Below are 20,131 nucleotides of genomic sequence, written 5' to 3'. Positions count from 1 at the left end.
AAACTCAGCAGCAATAGGTATTCACCAAGACAAATGGTTACTTAAACAAAAGTTGTTTTTAATTATCTTTAAACATGAAAACAGAATCACACTTTAACTTATCACTATTGACTTAACTAACCTAACTTAACTGCCTTCTAATTCTAAGCGCACATGTATGTAATGTGTGTGTAAGTTCAGAAAAGTTCTTTGGTTCACAGTCCAATTTCACTTATCATTCTTCCAAGTTCACTGGTTGCAGGCAATTTTTATATTGTGCACCGAATTTAACATTTATAAAGTTCACCAGGCTTTGGTGCTTGAAAGGTAAATGGTTACCGTTCAAGAAGGTTCTTGTCGGTTTTCAGAGAGAGATTTGTTGTACATTTACTTCCATCAGCCACTTCAGTGTCACTGATCCATGACTGCATCGCCAGATCCAACTCCTACAGTGTCATCAAGTTTGCAGATGACACAACAGTAGTCTGCCTCATCAGCAACAACAAGGAGTTGCACGACAGAGAAGAGGTGGAAAATCTCATGATATGGTGGGAGAGTAACAACCTGAGTCTCAACATGGACAAGATGAAGGAGATGATCATGGACAACAGTCCACAACACATCATTCAGCCTAGCGACTACACTTCCTAAAAAGACTGAGGCAGGCTAGTCTATGGAAACTGTCCTGTCATGAACTATCAAGAGCATCCTCGTGTGGTGCATTTGCTGTTGAGCATTGGATCAGAGATCAATCCTCAGGACGTTAATAGTGGCAGAGAGGATCACTAGAGTCATCTTCCCCCGTCGATGTAATCTACCAGGACTTCTGTCTGAAGGTGGTGTGCAAAATTGTTGAGGACCTTTATCATCCTGCACACAGCATTTCCAGCTACTCCCATCAGGAAAGAAATACAGGAGTATCAGAGCCAGACCTCCAGGCTGGGGCACATTCTCTTCCCACGGGCAGTGAGACTGCTAAATGATGATGAACTGCTCATACAAACCCTCTGAGACCCTACTATTTATTTAATAATATTCATTTAAATTTATATATGTACATACATACTGCATATGTCTCTTTTGTCTGTATGTATGTTATTTATGTATGTAAGTATGTTTACATGTTTTTGCTCCAAAGACAGGAGAATGCTGTTCATCGGGTTGTATTTGTACAATCGGATTATAATAAATTTGAACTGGAACTTGCCGTGCAATATTTGTTTGTATTTTTTTTTAACCACGTTTTCTTTCTCAAGATTTTGGCATGGCACTGCCATGTTTTTTCGCTAATGTTCTTCACTAAACTATCATATACATCATCTTCTCAAGTTAATGAATAAGAACGATGCAATAAATCAGAAAATAACAAGAAGCATTTCTGCTGCAACTCCAAAAAATATTTATAGTCTTTCTTTATGACTTTACCTTTCAAGAGATCTAAACCATAGGACACTACAGCACACAGTGCAGAACAGGAACTTCGGCCCATGATGTTGGTGCTGACCTATATATACCTAAAAAAAACAAAACCCTCCCTACCTCATGCCCCTCTATTTTTCTTTCATCCATGTGCCTAAGATTCTCTTAAATTCCCCTATTATTGCAGCCTCCGCCACCAACCTGGCAATGTATTCCAAGAACCAAAATTCTCTGTATACAAAACATACCCCTGATGTCTCCCCTAAACTTTTCTCTCTTTACTTCATACAGATGTCTTCTGGTATTTGCTATTCCCACCCTGGGAAAAAAGGTGCTGACTGTCTACCTTAACTATGCTTCTCACAATCTTGTAGACCTCTATTAAGTCACATCTCATCCTTTGTTCCAAATAGAAAATCCTCAGCTCTGCTAACCTTGCCTCGTAAGACTTATTTTCCAATCCAGGCAACATCCTGGTAAATCTCCTACAGTCCAAGCCAAACCTCCAGGTTCTACCAAAAGTTCTTTTTTGATTATAAAATCATTAAGAATAAATAGTTATGGTGTTAGTCCTTCTCCAAAGAAAGGGAAATCTAAAAATAAAGGGCATAGATTTAAAGTGAGGAGAAGAACTTAAAAGTCACTGAATGGGAACCTTCTTCACACATAGGGTGGTGCTAGTAGAATATGGGCCAAATGCAAGCAAATGAGACCAAATTGGTCAATGCAGACAAGATAGACTCAGGGACTTATTTTCTTGTTGTAGAACTCCATGACTCCAAATCAGAGTCACCGGAGTTCCCTTCTTCCTTTCATGCTATCTCCTGAGATGATGGCTTTATTTAGAATGGAAATAAACCACTTGTCCCAATATAAAAATATATACAGTAAAACCCTTGCTATCTGGCATTCAAGCAACTGGCATCTTCAAGCAACTGACAAAAAAAAACAAGGAAAATAAATTTAAAAATTAAAATAAATAAATAATAAAATGATAGGTAAAAATACATAAGTTTAAAATTGTAAAAGTAAATGATCTCTGAAGTAACACATAAACATTTGGTGAAGATGGGAGCAAATATTCAGCCAGTGGAGTGCCTTGGTCATGCTTTACTTGTAGCAGCTGTTTGAATAAAGTTGTGTGAAACAACAATGGCATTGCCCAGGTTGATGATTCTTGTCATTGGGGTGTCTCCTTAACCTTGTTTAGTAAGGATCGCTCCAGACTTCATCTGTAGATATAGGGGGTGTGGTGGGGTTAATTGTCTATAATATTATTGTTCATCTTTCATGCAACTCCGTGGAGGGGGAGGAACCTGCAGATGTAGGGATGGTTAACTGAATGTGACTAAAAATAAAGTAAAATGCTTTAAGAGTTTTTGCAAGTTTATTCAGTGTAAGTACAGAATCGTACTTTTGTCTTTTAAGCTGTTTATTCTTAATTCAGGTGTATTAGTTAGGCATTGTCAGAGTAAATCTCATGTAAGCAGAAAATATATTTAGTCGGCATCTACCATTCTCCATAAGTGCCAGATACCAGGGGTTTTACTGCTGATGGAGTGACTCAGTATATTTTAGTTTCTCTGGAAATGCTGAGATAATAATTTTGGAATGATGGCCACAAATATAAATAGATTAAGGCTGATTATATGTTTTTATGTACAGCAAGAAACCACCATATAAAATCCCTCCTTTGCCCCACTACTTCTTATCTCTATAACAATCTCTGGTCTACAGTCCACTGCACATCATTCACCCACCACTGGCCACTGGTATTACTAGGGGGTGCAGCAGGTGCGGACTGCCACCGGATGATACGATCAGAGGGGGTGACACCAAAATGAATGTATATAAAATTTTTGTGCAGTGTTTCAGCAGAAATGTATTATTTTTCATTAAAATATCCCTGTAGATAGTTATAACAATTTTTAAAAATTCATAAGCCCAGCTTACATGTATCAATATACCTACAAGGCTAAAACTCAATGCTAATTTACTTTTTGAACTTTCTAATGAAAAGCATATTCCAATTTAAATACAAATTATGTAACAAACCCTGCTGGGAGATATGTTATGGTATATTGTCAAATATTTTCAGAATTATGGATGCTTCTGAACTTGTATGCACCAAATGTAGATGATGAAAGATCTATTCAAGAAACAAATTTAGCAGAGGCACATGATAATATTTTGATAGGAGGAGACTTTAATTTTTGTTTAGATCCAGTATTAGATAGAACTACAAGAGGAGCAGTAAGGTGGGCATGGTGTGATGGCGTAGGCGAGAGACATGGGAAAAATTCTCTCCCAACAGATTAAAGACCATTTTTACAATAATCTTTTAACAGTATAAAAGTTTTTAAAAGTTTATGAGAAGAAATAAGAAATAAAAAGCAACAAAGAAACTGATTTTAAAACAGTCAGTAAGTCTGGAAGAAGTGAGGCCGACTTTGGAGTTGGAGCCTGGAGACTTGGGTGATGCTCCTCCTCGTTCCTAGTGACAACAGGTGACCATTGCAAAAGTGATGCCAGTACCAATGCCATGGAGCTCCGGGAAAGATGGTGCCGACGTTAAGAGACACTCCTCCATAGAGACTGGAGAGATAGTTAGCACGCACACCTCTATGCACATGTTCACTATCCCGACTTATTGAACCTGAAAGCCCTGAAGAAGAACTGGAGTTTAGTGAGGAGGAGGAGGTTGAAGAAGAAATATCTCCAGCTCATGGTAGGCCTACAGCTAAAATTAAAGCTTATTTTGCACAGCAATTCCAGGCTATGTCTCAACAGATTTCTTCTGGTTTTACATCTGTGAATAAACAACTCTCTAATGTAGCATCTGTTAAAGTGGATATGGCAAAATACGCTAAGTTGGTGGATAAGGTACAAGAAAAAGCTAAAAAGATGGAAGTAAAACATGAGGATTGTGTTTGTGACATTAATCAATGTCAACAGAAATTGAATACTTTGGATGATTCTTTCACTGAGTGGAGAATAGAGAAAAATGATTTATTAAAGAAAATTGATTCTTTGGAAAATCAGAGCCGGAGGAACAATGTGAAGATAGTGGGACTTCCAGAAGATTTTGAAGACTTTGAACCAGTAAAAAAAAATTCAAAATTCGATTCCAGAAGTTTTAGGATCAGAATTTTTTTTCCAAACAGGCTGAAATTAGATAGGGCTCATAGAGCGATTAGAAAAGAAAGTTACCTGTCAACTGCCCCAGTCTGTTTTGGTAAGGTGTCTTCGCTATCAAGATAGGGAGTTAATTTTATGATCGGCAGTCCAGAATGCTCGTCAACATGGAGGTCCATTGATGGTTAAATATAGAAGAGTGTTTTCCTATGCAGACCTTAGTCAAACTCTTATTAAAAGACATAAAGAATTTAATTCAGGGAAAGCAGTTCTCTGGCAGAAGGATTATAAATTTGCTTTCAGATATCCAGCTATATTAAAGGTCTTTTTTGGAGAATATGAAAGACACAATTGTTTGCAGATGCTGGTATTTGCCAATTTTTTGCCTGATCTTAAAAAGGGACAGTCTTCATCTTCTCAGATGCAGAAATCAAATGGTACCTTTGGAAAGAAGGGTAATGGAGAACGAAAAGAGAGAAGGAAGAAAACCTTGAAGGATCAGAAGGATGAGCCACAGAAGGAAAGTAGTGATTCTGAAGAGATATTCATTGATGATGATCGTGAATAAGGACTTGGAAGAAGCTTATCATACCTGAACTTTTCTTTTATATATACTGTTTGGTTAATTAAATACGTTTGGGAGAGATAGAAAATCTCATTGTGTCACTCACCAAAACCGTTGGCCACTTAGTGGCAAAGGCTGCTACGCTGTATACTAGAGGGGGGGTAGTGCAGTAAGTACTTTTTAGGGGGTGGTGGGGGTTTATTATTATTCTTTTTAATTTTTTAAAATTCTTTATTTGTTCTAACTTAGTTGAGATGATGGAGATTAATTTTACTATGTTTTATGTGGATGGGGGTCCTGCTACATGGGTTTGGATGGTAGTGAAAGGAGATGACTAATTTAAAATTTGCAACATTTAATGTGAATGGGCTCGATAATTCGATTTGAAGAAAGCGAGTGTTAGCTTATATTAAAAAATTATAAGGTAGGTGTTGCATTTTTGCAAGAGACACATTTAACTGAAAAGGAACATCAAAAATTAAAGAGAAATTGGGTTAGACAGGTTTTTGCTTCTTCTTTTAATTCAAAATCTAGAGGTGTGGCAATATTGGTTGATAAAAAATTGTCATTTAGTTCAGAATCTGTATATGAGTCAGGGGAAAGAGTTTTGATAATAAATTGTAGAATTTATTCAGTTTTTTGGGCGCTTATGTATATTTATGCACCAAATGTTGATGATGAGATATTTTTTTCAAGGTTTTTCTTAATTTTGCACGGTCTTTTGATCAAATTATGATCGGAAGTGATTTTAATTGTTGTTTAGAACCTTTAGTTGATAAATATGGCAAAATAATAACTCGAACAAAGATGGCTAAAAAATTAATATCTTAAATAAAGGAAGTGAATTTGATTGATATACGGAGGAAATTAAATCCGAATGAGAGAGACTATTCGTATTATTCAGCTCAATCTGATACTTTTTCTAAAATTATTTCTTTTTGTTATCAGCTCACTTACAAGGTAATGTGGTATTGGTTGAATATAAGTCTAGAATTCTGTCAGATCACTCACTTGTTTTATTGACATATACAAAAACAGAAAAAATGATTTCTACATATCATTGAAGATTTAATCCTTTATTATAAAAAAAATTTTGTATTTTTATTACTGAACAAATGCAACAGTTTTTAGATATAAGTAGACAGTCAGTGGATAGTAAATTTGTAATATGGAATGCATTAAAAGCATATCTGAGAGGTCATATTATTAGTTTTACATCTAAACTTAAAAAGAAATATTTAGCTGAAACAGATACATTAGAGAAAGAAATAAATATTTTGGAAAAGGAATTACAAAGAAATCCATTTGAAAAGGGGAGAAAAACACAATTGATTTCTAAGAAATTGAAATATAATGCATTACAAACTTATAGATTTGAATATTTATTGCAAAGATCTAGACAAATATTATGAATTAAGGGAAAGGGCACATGAAGTCTTAGCATGGCAGTTAAAAACTGAACAGGCATCTAGGACAATAAATGCTATTAGAGAAAATTCGAGAATTTCATATAAACCTCAAGATATTAATGAGGAGTTTACAGAATTTTATAAGGAATTGTAGACTTAAGAAGTTGAGCAGGATCAAGATAAAACTGATAGATTTTTAAGTAAATTGTGATTACCTATTTTAAATGATTGGATGAGAGAGGAAATGGAAAAGCCAATAGATATTAAGGAAGTATTTTTAGCTCTTAAATCAATATCCAATGGCAAGTCTCCAGGAGAAGATGGGTTTGCTATAGAATTTTATATAAAGTTTCAGAAGTCATTATTACCCTTGTTTAGTGAAGTATTAGAACAAGCTAGAGAGAGACAATCTTTACCAGATTATTTTTCCCAAGCTATTATTACAGTTATACTTAAGAAAGACAGAGACCCTTTGAATACAGGATCTTATAGACCAATTTCATTGTTAAATGTTGATTAAGGTGACTAAGGTTCTAGCCATTGGATTAGCTCAATTTTTACCAAAGTTAATTCATATTGATCAAGCAGGATTTATTTAAAAATGTTATTCAGCGGATAATATAATTGTTAATTATAATTAGTGTTTCACAGGAGAAATCCAACTTACCAATAGTCTTATCATTAAATGCTAAAAAAGCATTTGATAGAGTTGAATGGTGTTTTTTATTTGGAAAAATTTTGATTTGAACCAATATTTGTAAGTTGGATTAAGGCAATATGGAAACAGCCTATGGCTAGCGCTGCGACAAATGCATTTTTATCTGAATCTTTTAGGTTAGAGAGATCAATTAGGCATGGTTGTCCTTTATCACCTGAATTATTTACATTGGTGATAGAACCTTTAGCAGGGTTAATAAGGCGGGATAGTAAGATAAAAGGTATTACATTGGGTATGGATGAATTTAAGATTAATTTATTTGCTGATGATGCATTGATTTATTTAACAGAACCAAAAAAAGTAATTGAAAGTTTTTCAGGATAGATTAAGGGAATATGGGGAATTATCTGGATATAAAGTTAATTGGGAGAAAAGAGCCATTGTCTGATGCGATTATTCTTCTTGTAAAGATGTTATAAGATTTAAATGGACTGATCAAATTAAATATTTAGGTATTAAAATAGATAGACATATAAATCAATTTATGCCTTAAATTATTTACCATTATTTTCTAAAATTAAAAATAACAATTAGATGGAAAGACTTACCGATAACTTTAATAGGCAAAGTGAATTGTATTAAAATGAATATATTTCCAAGACTTCAATATATTTTCCAATCTATTCCATGTAAAGTACCTAAGAAATTTTTAAAAGATTTGGATGAGGTAGTGAGAAAACTTTTATGGAAAGGTAAAATGGTAAGGATAGCTGCTCAGAAATTAACGGAAATGTGAATGAGGAGGTTTACAACTCTCAAATTTTCAAAATTATTATAAAGCTGCTCAATTAAAATTTATTAATAGAATCTTTGATTCTGATAATTTGTTAACATGGGCAGATATAGAGTTAAAATCAATTAATTAAAATAGAAGAGATCAATTTGTATATAAATAGAATGAAAAGTTATTATATTTGCATAGGTCATCAATATTGTTTCATTTGTAGGAATATGGGAGAAAGTGAATAAAGAAATTGGTACTCAGGGAAAAATATTAGATATACTCCTTTGTATCAGAATCAGTTTTATCCCTTTACGATTAATAATCATTTTCTTAAGATTTGGGATCAGAAAGGTATTAAGATTGTGAATAATGGTTATGAATTGAGTCGTTATCTTTTGTTTGAGAGAATGAAAGAGAGATACCAAGTACCAACCGTACATTTTTTGTTATTATCAAATCAAATCATTGTTGCATGATTTTTATGGGAGAAATTTGGAGCTTCCAAAGGAATTAAAATTTGAAACGTTAATTTGGGAAGTTGGAAAGAAAGGATTTATATCTGAAATGTATAAATTACTGCAACAGAATTTTTTTAAGTTAGATTTATATAAGTGAAGATTAAAATGGGAAAAGGATTTAGCAGTTGAATTTAATATAGATCATTGGCAAACTATTTGTAAAAATAGTATGACTAAGATTATTAATGTTAGATATAGACTTGTTCATTATAATTTATACATCAATTATATTTAACTCTGGAATGATTAAAACATATGTTTTCAATATCAGAAGGAGAAGGGGACTTATTGCATTCAGTATGAACATGTGAAAAAGTTAAATTTTTTTGGTCTAGGATGAAAGAATTTTTACAAAATTTTTTTTTACTAAATTTCTTTGGACCCATTATTTTTTTTAAATTAGTGTTACAAGAACAGTTTGTTTGAAATTAGGTTTGGACAAATTTCAAGTAGCTTTTTTTAGATTAGCGTTAGCAGTAGCAAGGAAGCATATTGCAATTATGTGGAAAGATCAAATAGAACTTAATTTACAAAGTTGGCATTCAGAATTGAGATTTTGTCTTCCTTGGAGAAAATAACTTATAATTTGAGAGATAAATATTTTGGTTTTAAGAAGGTTTGGGGCCCAAATTGTAAAATTTGGACCTGTATGTGGCAGGATATCCCCATCAAACGATGATTAATTACTGTGTTATTTTTGGTTATTTCTCTTCAACTTTCTTTTTCTTCATTTTTCCTTTTTTCTTTTCTTTTCCTAAGGGTACAGGTCCTTAGAGGTTAAGGGTTGGGATGTTGGAGAGGGGGATTAGTATAAGGGGTAGGGGAGGTGTAGGGGGGAGGGTTTTTTCTTTTTTTTTTCATTTTATATTAACCATGTTTGTTTGAAGATATAATTATTTTGTATGATCATGGTTGTTAAACTTAAATAAAATATTCCAAAAAAAAACAAGAGGAGCAATAAGAACTAAAGTAACAAAAGCTACATTTGTAGCAGCCCGTCGCCGTGGCAATTGGGTCAGCTTTCCGGGCAGCGAGCACCTTTAAAAGCCAGCAGATCGTGCAGGGGCACTGGCCCAAGCAAGCGAACCAGCGGATGAAAGACTAACGCAGCGTAAGGGCCAGTGACCTCAAAATGGAACAGACAGGGACAGCGCACGGGGAAGAAGGTACCCATGCACAGGAAACCCACTTTGGTTATGCAGGCCGTTACATCAGCAAAAGGGGGAGACAGCGGGAGCCCCCAATAAACCAGAGTTATACCTGACTGCACCCATGTGTGTCTCTCTTCCAAGCAGTGCGTGGCTACAATTGGTGGCCCCAACGATGAGCAAACCAACAGCAAAAGGAAGTATATCACCTAAGACATGTTTGATACAAAATAATCCTATACACAGGGTGCAGCTCCAACACCTCATGGGGCCACTTCAGGCACTGTTCTGGTGAGCTCCGGCACCTAGAAAATTAGCACTGCACCCTGCTTGTACCTTTTACTAAAGATAATCAGTTTATAAATATTTGGTTTCATAAAGGCTTTAAAAAAATAGAAGTTTGTTATGAACAAGGTCAATTGATGTCATTTTAACAATGAAGGAATAAATATGGAATAACCCTGAATACATTTATTTTCTATCTTCATTTGAGAGGATAATTTGGGGAAAAGTTAGGTCCAACAATGTTTTTACTGGCTTGCAGTGAGTAAAACCTGTGCTAATCTTCTTCCCTAAAATGGTTGTACATTACTGCAGGATCCCAGTGTGTGAACTGACTCTTTGCAATCCAGGAAACTATTTAACTCTCTTTTCCATAACTATATATTACACTTATATTTTTTTCTTTTTGTATAATTTCTGAGTGAGGGAGGGAGAGGTAAGGGTGGGGTAAAACCAGCATGTAATTATTGTAATTTTAAATTTAATCAATATTTGTTTATTTGAAATGTTATTAATTATATGTATGGAAATATTTTAAATTAAATATTCAAAAAAACTTCTAATGTGCTCTGGTCAGAGCTGTCATTATTACCCAATTACAATGACAATTCAAAACATGTGGTTTCCTCTGCACACGCTACAAGCACATGTTTTTTTCCTTGCTGCTGTGCGCTTGATATTGTGATTTAAAAGTGTAATTTTAATTTTGCTAGTTGTTTATCTCACTACAATCCCATTACATTCAGTGATAGATGGGAATTACAATTTGTGATTAATATTAGTACAAAAAAAATTACTAAGGATTCTGTATGGTCTGGTATGGGAGGATGGCCATGGGTGGGGGGGGTGGGGGGGGGGGTGGCGAAACCATGAGTAATCGGATTAGGTGACACCAACCCTAGTGATGCCATCCACTGTCACTGTCATTTCAATGAGACAACCTTCCAGTTTTATAAATAATAGAAAATAAAGACTTTCACTGGCAGCTGTGCAATGAGTTAACTAGACCTTAAGTTATTGAAACCCCATCTGAATCTCTAAAGTTCTCCACTTCCTTCTCCTTTAAGGAGAACCTATTTGGGTGTTGGTCATGATTCCTAAAGTCTCTTCATCTGCATGACTGTAAAATTGTGTCTGAGTAGACTTTTGTGAATTATTTTAAGACATTTTACTTCACTAAGTATGCTATATAAATGCAACGTTTAATAGTTGGATCCATATCCTAGCCATTCTCTTACCTTTTAAGGCATCCGTGATGGAATTACAGTGAGTATGTTGGAAGAACAGCTAACTTTTTTTCTCAAAGTTCCAAAAAATTATTTTATTGAAGACTTTAAGGTGAACAGCAAATTGAGGTCGATTTTATCTCGAGAATGGATCTTGTATGATGGTTTCTTGCTGTACATAAAAACATATCGTCTGCCTTAATCTATTTACAGAACATATAAGTTGTGAGGGAAAAGGAAAAAAAAGTTAATTTCCATTTTGCTACTGATTTTTAAATCCAATTCTATTTCATCTTCCTTGCATCCAACAGTCAAAAGAAGTATTATATCTGACAGAATATTTTGGAGTGTTTCCACAGGGCACTGCAATGCTAACTAAGTAATTTATCCTTATCAAGAATATCTGTGCTGCTCCACTGTGCTCCTGCCACAAGCTGCATGCCATTAATCAGCAAACTGTAGCGGCGGCTACCCTGCTAACTGAAGGATCGCACAACCAGACGGGTTGAGTTCGGTGAGCAAAACTGATTTATTGCAGGCTGCCTGGCTGGACTTATACTCCCAGCCCGGACCTGGCTGAAAACCACGCTGGGGGGCCCCGACGTCACCGGGGCATCACGTGGGTCCCCAAGCAGGGGCTTCTGAACCCGGTGCCGAGGACGGGAGGAAACCCCTGACGGCGCCATTTTGGCCGGCTGCCCCGCCTTGTGCGTGACAATAGGGGCCGGTTCACCTGCCTGATGGTGTACCACCATAAAATATCTGTTTTCCACTTGGATTCACAAAAAGAACTGGCTTTGATTATATTCTCCCATAGAAAAATGAAACTTTTTCTTTATATATTCAATGCACTTGTAGTTACACTTGACTATAAAGGAACCATTTGAATGCATTTCATTGCCATTAGGCTCACCTTAAAACAACCAAAAAAATGTAATTGACTGCAACTCCTGTTGATATTATCCATGATTAGGAGTCACACCAATAAAGCCACATGAATCTAAGTTACACTTGGCAGCATTTTATTTATGAGTTTTAGAAATCATTTTCTAAATTTTTTAAATTTCTTTCACCATTTTTCATCCTTGTTATGAAGGAGATCATCTATGGTTATTTCTCCTCCAAATTATTAGAAAATAAATGGAGGAAAATATTTCAGATTCATCCATATTAAACATCACTTCGTTAACTGGCCACTATTTATCATACATTTGTTCACTATTATAAAACTCTGCCCTAAAATAAGGCATCGCATACCCCCCACCCCCTCCCCTCCAGATGTCCTTAATCTTTAGAAAACATTTCTTCTAATTTGACAGCAAAAACAAGCCGAATATTTTTAAGACCGAGGAAGTTAGATTCTTGATGAGTTATGGAGTGAAAGATTACCAGAGTAGGCAGGAACCTGTTCAGGTTATAATTAGATCTGCCATGATATTATTAAATGGTGGGGCAAACTTGAGGGGGCTCGCGATCTTCTCCTCCTCTTCATCGAAATGTTAAAATTTGGATATAGCACGGAAACAGGTCCTTACAGCCCACAAATTCACGCGGCCCATTGCACTCATCTGACCAATTGACCACTAACCCTGTAGGTCTTCAGAATGTAGGAGGATACCAGAGCATCCTGAGGAAACCCACGTGGTCACAGGGAGAATGTACCAACTCCTAACAGACTGTTGGTTCTGCATTAGCGCGACACTAACGTGATACTAACCATGCAGCCCCTAGATTTGTATGTACTTTTTTTTGTTCTCATTTGTATGTATTCCTTTTGTGTTATTACAACTTGTTAAAATGTGGTAATGTAGTTACATTAGTAAACATAATCTAAAAGTTTTAGATTAATAACCTATTGAACATGAGCCCGAATTCTGTCAGGAAATTAAATTCTAGCTCCATTTTAAAAATCTGGAACTGAAAGCGAGTAAAAGGACTAAACCTGTTTATTTTTTTCTCTTTACATCCTAACATCGAAGTACTCGAGATGGCAGAGGCCGACAGCATCGAATCCATGCTGCTGAAGATCCAACTGCGCTGGGTAGGTCAAGTCTCCAGAATGGAGGACCATCGCCTTCCCAAGATCGTGTTCTATGGCGAGCTCTCCACTAGCCACCGTGACAGAGGTGCACCAAAGAAGAGGTACAAGGACTGCCTAAAGAAATCTCTTGGTGCCTGCCCATTGACCACCGCCAGTGGGCTGATCTCTCCTCAAACCGTACATCTTGGCGCCTCACAGTTCGGCGGGCAGCAACCTCCTTTGAAGAAGACCGCTGAGCCTACCTCACTGACAAAAGACAAAGGAGGAAAAACCCAACACCCAACCCCAACCAACCAATTTTCCCTTACAACCGCTGCAACCGTGTCTGCCTGTCCCGCATCGGACTTGTCAGCCACAAACGGGCCTGCAGCTGACGTGGACATTACCAATCTTCGTCCGCGAAGCCAAGCCAAAAAAGAACATTTTGTTTAATTGTTGTGAGGGTGTTTTATGTGCTTGGGAGGATGCAGCAAACAATACTATCTGTTCTGTTATTTGTTCATTCTATTTATGTGCATGACAATAACCTATTTATTCATTAATTCGGAGGAAAAACACAACTACTTCACTAATATTTTTCAGTGATTCTTTTTTGATTGCATTCTTTTCTTGTAGCCAATTCCAGTCCAACATCAATGTGAAAATCAAATGTCCGCAGATGCTAATTTTTTTTTTAAAAAAGAACAGAAATTTTGAGAAAATTTCAACCAGAAGTAGTGTTTCTTAGGGAAGAGAGATGACAGTCAGTTACAGAGAGGAAGGAGGGGGTTATAAACACCCAGAGCTAGTGTGGATGACTCTCAATTAATCCTCTGACGTGAAAAATTCTCAGTTTTATTAGTCTGCTAAGAACGACAGGCTGCTTCAAAGATCTGGAAGAATAGTAATGTTATTTAAAATAGGTTTGTATGTTTGCATATACCAGTTTGTAAAGTATGTGAAGGACCAATTGTCACTAGGTATGATAAAGGAAATACACAGCAGGTTCATTAAAAGACCTTGTGAATATAAATCCTTTGATCATGAATCTTTTTAAAAATAGTCATCTTAAAAAAAATGGTGTCATTTGAAAATTGCCTCCAGGTTTTGAATTTTATCAGCAACATGGTTACACAATACAATGCATAATTATGCTGGAGAAACTCAGGAGATCTACAGGAAGTAAAGGGTAACCAATGGATTGAACCTGGGTCCTTTGTCAGGTATAACCAGAAACAAGCAGGAGCCAGAATGAAAATAAAGGGGGAGGAAAAGAAGAGGGGGGAAGGGGCAGGGGAGAAGCACAATCGAGCAGGTAAGAGCTCATAATTAGATATAGGCGGAAGGGTAGAGAGAAAAGGCTGAGGTGATAGGGTGAGAGGGAAGTTCTCGAATAGAAGGAAGGGAAGGGAGTGTGCAGGAAAAAAGGAGATAGGGATAGGGAAAGAGAGAGAGATGGGGAGGGGTTAACAGAAATTGAAGGTTGATGTTAATGCCATCTGATTGGTTACTGCCAAGACGGAATATAAGGAGGCCAGGATACTGCAATCATAGAAAAGTAGTATCAGGACAACTGGAACCCATCAATGCAGGCCATCTATTTTTGGACATTGACACAAGAGGCATCAGATGCTGAGTACATGTGAAAATCAATGGCAAAACAATTTTAGGTCAGTTCAACTATCACAATGTGTCAGCATCAAATATATGCTAAATTCAATAAAAGTTAATATTTCTCCAACTCCCTATGTGATATCTCAAATCTGAAATTATATTTGAGTTCAACTTGAAGTGGTCTATCATAATCCCCTTTTATCAGGAAGCAAACCTTTTAAATAATTTTGTTATTTAGCTTTGTTGTTAAGTATAAATTGACTGACCTATAATCACTCAGTTTATCCCGACATACTATTTCAAACAAGGCTGTAACATTTGCTATTTTCTAGTCCTCAGAGGCCACCCATGAAATTAAACCAACAATATACATTTTATTTCCTTAATTGTTCCTTAACATTAATTGTGTAGATTTTGCCTTTGGTCCCTCAACTGCATCATCCATACTTGGTGTTATAGTTGACTTTTGTCAGAAGCCTCTTCCCATCTTACCGTCTCACTTTCTTTCTTCTCTGTCTTTTCAAACTATCATGTATCCAGGAATATTGAGCTCCTAATTTTCATCCTTCTCATTCTGCATTTGAGACATCCCTACAATTATTGCTATATCAGGTGGCACTGTTGGTATTGCGGTTAGCGCAGCACCTTTACAGTGCCAGCAATCAGGTCAAGACTTGGGTTCAAATTCCACACTGACTGTAAGGAATTTGTACATTCTCCCTGTGTCTGCGTGGGTTTTTTCTGGGGGCTCCAGTTTCCTCCCACCCTTCAAAACTGGGAAGCACGGACTCTTATTCAGTCGTCCCAGGAAATTATCCATTGAACTTGAATTAACTAGAAAATCAGATTTATATAAATTGGAATAAAATTCATGGAACACCTTATTTATTTCATCATGATCAATAGATAGTTTCCTATCTTCCTTAAAAATCTTCACGATCTTTCTTTTAACCAAAGCAGCTTTCCATTGACTAGCCAATAGCTTACCTGATTTCTCCTCATGTATTTAAAACTGACTTTTAGTTTTAAGAAGTTGACTTTCAATCAGGTAAATAAAAAGCAGATCATGTTGCATTTGGAGTTTGACTCTTTCCTTATAAAGTCCTATCTTTATTCAGGTGCTGTTTGCTTTCTTCAGTCTTCTGTGCCCCCTGCTTTTCCTCTGTAATGCTTCATCCCGATGCTGTCACATGTGACAATTCAATTTAAAGCGTCATACAAGCTTTGACTTGGTCTTTTGTGTATGGAGTGCCTTTTACTATCTAAAACCTTCCTCTTGGCTCCAAAAAACAACTAGGGGATGCTGCCAGCCTGTATTTTATTTTCCTTCTCAACAGCCACTCATTTAGTACCCTGTGTTGACTTCCAGCCTCATAGAACATAAGTATGAAAGGAATAGAAACGGAACTAGAACACAGCCTTTCATTCTTTTTCCACCATTGAAGAACATCATGGCTGATGTATTATCTCACTGCCACTTTTGTGCTCATACCTAGTATCCCTTGATTCTCAATAGCTAAGAATCCATCTCTCTATATTTGAATATGCTGAGCAAGTGAGCCTCTACAGCCCTCTTGGGCAGGGAATTCCAAAGATTCACTACTTCAAGTATGTCAAGCACATTAATATTTATTTCTACATTTCAATGAGACAACCTTCCAGTTTTATAAATAATAGAAAATAAAGACAGTCTTCTAATCTCTCCTCATATAACATGCATGTTCTCCCAAGAACTAAACCGGAGTTGTTATTGAAGCCAGCACCAATTTAGAATGACAATTTGTGGACGTGAAGCCTAGATCCTGTTTCTCTTTCAGTTTATTTCTCAGTCCTACTTTTTATGTGCCTCATTGTTTGCATTCACGGTATAAAATGGCAAAAGCTTCTCAGACAGTGTCTATGCTATACAAAAGCAAAATACTACAGATGCCTGAAATCCGCAATGAAACTGGGAATATTCAGCGGGGAAGGCAGCACAAGATCTACCTAAAATGTTAATTCTGTTCCTTTGTCAACACAGCACAGTTACTTCTTTAGTTGGCAATACCAGTGTGAGCAGACTGGTTCTGGTCAACTTTATTCAACATGGAATATGCAAATGAGGTTTAAATATGTCACATGGAATATTGCCACAATCTGCAACAGCTTGGCAGGCAGGTTCCAGTAATAAACAATAAAATATGCTTCACTGCTCACACTTTCCAATTATTCAACCCTGAAGAATAGGAACGTTATTTCTCCCTTATCTTTTCAGTGTTACCAACACATGGTTTGGTAAACGACCAAGAAAATGCAGATAGTGCAATGCTCGGCTGCACCATTTCATCAGATGCAAGGATCGACAATGAGATAGACAACAGACTTGCCAAGGCAAATAGCGCCTTTGGAAGACTACACAAAAGAGTCTGGAAAAACCTCACAAAGATAAGCGTATATAGAGCCGTTGTCATACCCACACTCCTGTTCGCCTCCGAATCATGGGTCCTCTACCGGCACCACCTACGGCTCCTAGAACGCTTCCACCAGTGTTGTCTCCGCTCCATCCTCAACATCCATTGGAGCGCTTTCATCCCTAGCGTCGAGGTGCTCGAGATGGCAGAGGTCGACAGCATCGAGTCCACGCTGCTGAAGATCCAGCTGCGCTGGATGGGTCACATCTCCAGAATGGAGGACCATCGCCTTCCCAAGATCGTGTTATATGGCGAGCTCTCCACTGGCCACCGTGACAGAGGTGCACCAAAGAAAAGGTACAAGGACTGCCTAAAGAAATCTCTTGGTGCCTGCCACATTGACCACCGCCAGTGGGCTGATAACGCCTCAAACCGTGCATCTTGGCGCCTCACAGTTTGGCGGGCAGCAACCTCCTTTCAAGAAGACCGCAGAGCCCACCTCACTGACAAAAGGCAAAGGAGGAAAAACCCAACACCCAACCCCAACCAACCAATTTTCCCCTGCAACCGCTGCAACCGTGTCTGCCTGTCACGCATCGGACTTGTCAGCCACAAACGAGCCTGCAGCTGACGTGGACATTACCCCTCCATAAATCTTCGTCCGCGAAGCCAAGCCAAAGAAGATTATTAATAAAATAACACTTGAAACATTCTTTACAATATAAATCAAACAACTCCTGATACCTGCAACTTAATTTGCCTTTTTTTATGTAATCCACAGATTTATTTATATCTCCTTTTGCACTTACACGACTTTACCATTTCTTCTAGTGAGCTAGTCAATTTCTGATCTCCAAAACCAGGCTTGCAATGCATGATGAACCAGTGCCTATTTGCAATGCAAGCTGCATGCCAATCCATCTTTGTTATTATGTTAGTGGTTGGCCAACCATAACCATTCTTATGATTGGCTGCAACAGAAAGGGTTGTATTGTGCAGATTGGAGGACTTAAAATAACCTGCATAGGTTAAGATGCTTCTTGGTTGAGACAGGGGTAATTCAGTCTGGAAAATGATGAAGAATAGGAGACTCAAAGTTCAAAAATTTAAGCAATGAAATAGTGGCTGGATGAAAAAATTTTTTAAAAAAAGATGAGTTACAACCCTTCCCCCCCCCCCCCCCCATCGAATTGATCTACCAAGATCATTGTCTGAAGAGGGCACGCAAAATCATTGAGGACCCCCTGCACACAGCATCTTACAGCTCCTTCCATCAGGGAAGAGATACAGGACCATCAGAGCCAGCACCTGCAAGCTGAGGGACAGCTTCTTCACACAGGCAGTGAGAAAGCTGAACGACCCAAGGAACTGCTCCATCTGAGAATCTCATATGTACAAAATATTTATTTATTTGTATAGATTAAATACTTGTCCTGCATATGTACTGTATGTCTGTCATGTCAGGCTTCCCCTATGCCCTGCCCCCTCCCCCATAATCATCCTTACGTGCCTTCAATATTTTTGGGTTTATTGCCTGTGCCACTGTAATGTTATTATTTGGTGGCCTATAGCAACCCCCACTAGTGATTTTTTTCCCCCCTTACCATTCCTAATTTCTACCCAAATCGTCACAACATTTTGCTTCTTAATATTGCCCTGATCTCATCCTTAACTAAGAGTGCTACCCCACCTCCTTTATCTTCTGCCTGACCTTCCTTGGATATTTAATTGACAATCCTATCCACTCTGCAACCACATTTTTGTAATGGCCACTAAATCATACCATTATGTTTGGAAAGAGCATCAGGTTCGGTGGGTTCACAGAGAGATGAGTCTGGACACAAGTGTTACAATTAGAGTTATCTTTATTGAAAACACAGGAGATAAACGGGAGAACATCAAATGATACTTAATTACTCTACTACTAAACAATTACATAGATATTTTTCACATCAGAACCAAGTTGGACTCCAATACCAGTGGCCACCTATCTTCTACAAGCTCAGGCACATGTACACACTCTACAGACAAGGACTTTCAAACATCCCCTGTATCAACAGGGATGCAGCTATCTGCAAGCAGTGACCTATTGCAGTACTGCAGCTCAGCTTCAGTATAGTGCACATCTTATCCACGACTCTTCCAGCAATGTCCACAGTAGCAACCTGGCATGGAGTGATATCCGGAGCCTGGACCATGAGACAGAGAGAGAAAAATGAGCTATGCGTTGATTTATTTTATATATGTTCTGAGCTGGGCATTTGGCCAATTTAAATGAGCCATCGGCAAGGTATGCACTAATGGATGGCTGGAATTCAACCTTGATTGGCAGGTGATGCAACTTCCAAATAAGTTGAGACAGGGAGGACATGTGACACTCCTCAATCCACAATGTTCCAGACAGGAAGGACAAGTGTTCCTCCACAATACACCTATAACATTTCACCCCTTGGAAGTCACATCATTTGCCAATCACTACAAACACAATGAATAATTGGTTTCTAGACAGTAAAATCGAAGTACCATGTTATAACTGTAAAAACGTGTCCAAAACAATGCAAATCCATTGGATTGATATATACATATATTAGTGACCAGGGTTCAAATCCTGTGCTATCTGTAAGGAGTTTGTATGCTCTCCCTGTGTCTGCATGGGTTTTCACCAGGGGCTCCGGTTTCCTCCAACCATTCGAATTGTACCAAGGGATTGTAGGTTAATTTGGGGTAAATTGGGCGGCACTGACTTATGGGTCGAAATGGTGTATTACCGTGCCGAATATCTAAATTTAAATAAAAACATTTTTTTGAATTAAACAAGTGCCTTCCGTATAATGGACAAGGCACATTATCAAACTCAATGACAACACCTCACCAGCTTCCCCCCCCCCCCCCCCCCATTGTGTTCCTGATGGAGCAGGATGCTGTGGGAACTGCTCCCCAGTGAGAAGGGAGGGAAGAGAAAGAAAATTGTCTGTTTACCAACT

At 37.5% G+C, this 20,131-nt stretch overlaps 1 long non-coding RNA gene across 2 annotated transcripts in view; it reads left to right on the top strand.

The window, feature by feature from the left end:
* The window catches only part of LOC138743611 (uncharacterized), an 87,054-nt gene extending 72,653 nt beyond the window's left edge, over positions 1–14,401 (top strand). Inside the window, exons 3-4 of one of the 2 annotated variants that reach the window (XR_011344962.1) lie at positions 11,522–11,637; positions 13,103–14,401. This is a non-coding gene — a long non-coding RNA (uncharacterized lncRNA). The remainder of the gene's footprint in view (positions 1–11,521; positions 11,638–13,102) is intronic. The other variant, XR_011344980.1, reaches the window with a different exon arrangement.
* The last annotated feature ends 5,730 nt before the right edge of the window (positions 14,402–20,131 follow it).

The sequence above is a fragment of the Narcine bancroftii genome, chromosome 1 (genome assembly GCF_036971445.1).
Source record: "Narcine bancroftii isolate sNarBan1 chromosome 1, sNarBan1.hap1, whole genome shotgun sequence".
NCBI classification, from domain to species: Eukaryota; Metazoa; Chordata; class Chondrichthyes; order Torpediniformes; family Narcinidae; genus Narcine; species Narcine bancroftii.
This window is presented reverse-complemented; position numbering and strand designations above follow the sequence as displayed.